General features: G+C 34.6%; 1 protein-coding gene across 1 annotated transcript in view; it reads left to right on the top strand.

Annotated features, from left to right (window-relative positions):
• DLC1 (DLC1 Rho GTPase activating protein) overlaps window positions 1–1,448 on the top strand; it is a 606,782-nt gene that overhangs the window by 462,744 nt on the left and 142,590 nt on the right. The window lies entirely within an intron of this gene.

Below are 1,448 nucleotides of genomic sequence, written 5' to 3'. Positions count from 1 at the left end.
AAAAAAAAAAAAAGAGGCATAGGAAAGAATCCCACTTCCTTAATACTAGTTTTTCATGATAAACTAACTCTAAAACTAAAATCTCAAGTGCTGAAAAGGAAAGGAAATTTAATGTATTAGAAAAAGAAAGTATTAATTTTGATGTGTGTAAAAACATGGCGTGGGAAGTGAATTAAATATTGATTGAGTGAATGAGGAAGAAAAAGATGAGGAAAACTTAAGTTTTTATTTTTATCAATAATTTATTAAGATTTATTTTAGAGAAACTATCTAGTGCCTAGGGAGCTCTGGGGTAATGAAGTGCCTAAGGCACTTGACTGCTAACCAGAAGGCTGGCGGTTCAAACCCATCAGCCACTCCTGGGAAGGAAGGTTAGGCAATCTACTTCCGTGGTGATACTGCCTTGGAAACCCAAGGAGGGGTCGCTATGAGTCAGGTCTGACTTGAGGGCAAATAACAACAACAACATCTAGTGCCTGAGGCATTTGACTGCTAACCAGAAGGCTGGCAGTTCAAACCCACCAGCCACTCCTGGGAAGGAAGATTGGGCAATCTACTTCCCTAGTGATAACACCTCAGAAATCCAAGAAGGGGTCACTGTGAGTCAGATCTGACTCGAGGGCAGTGAGTTGTTATTTTTTTAATCTGAAATTAAGTATTGTAAAAGTACAAACAAAGATGTCCAAAAACTAAACGGGGGAATTACTGATATAAAACATGCTTTTTGGAGATTGAAAAAATCACAGTGGCATAAATTACTATTTTGATTAATCATTAAACTGGGATAGTATTTAAAATAACTAGCATAGTGACTGCATTTTTTCCTTATATATTAATAATTAGGAGATTTTCTTCTTTGAAATATTCTCACCTATATTTTATGGTTCTTAGATTTATTAACATACATAGTTATTATAGGAGTCTAGGTGGCACAGTGGTTAAAGCACTTGGCTGCTAACCAGAAAGTTGGTGGTTTGAACCCATTAGCCACTCCATGAGAGAAAGATGAGACAGTCTACTTCTATAAAGATTTATAGGCTTGGAAACCCTATGGGGCAGTTCTACTCTGTCCTATAGGGTTGCAGTGAGTTGGACTTGATGGCAGTAAGTTTGGTTTGGTAGTTATTAAATATTGCCTTCTTAAAGTTACTTTCTCTACTGCAGTTCTTAATTGGTTATTAATCAGAGGCCATAAAATTTTTATGATTTATTTGTCTTTATTCATGCTTTTATTTTGTTTTAATTTTAGATTTTATACTCAGGTGGTCTACATAATGCAAGCTGTAATGGATTTGAATATTTTTGTTCCATTTTTTATGATTCTTCATGTAAAAAATTTGTTAAAAACAGCTTGATACATTCATTTTGCAGTCTTATTTTTTCATCTCAAAGTTATTTCAAAATAGAATGGCTGTTTTGAACACACCGTGAAAATACAGCTCAAAAGT

Source organism: Orycteropus afer, unplaced genomic scaffold, assembly GCF_000298275.1.
Source record: "Orycteropus afer afer isolate SDZICR_OR568_19922 unplaced genomic scaffold, OryAfe1.0 scaffold00230, whole genome shotgun sequence".
In the NCBI taxonomy this organism is placed as follows: Eukaryota; Metazoa; Chordata; class Mammalia; order Tubulidentata; family Orycteropodidae; genus Orycteropus; species Orycteropus afer.
Note: the sequence above shows the minus strand (reverse complement) of the source record. Positions and strands in the feature narration are given on the sequence as shown.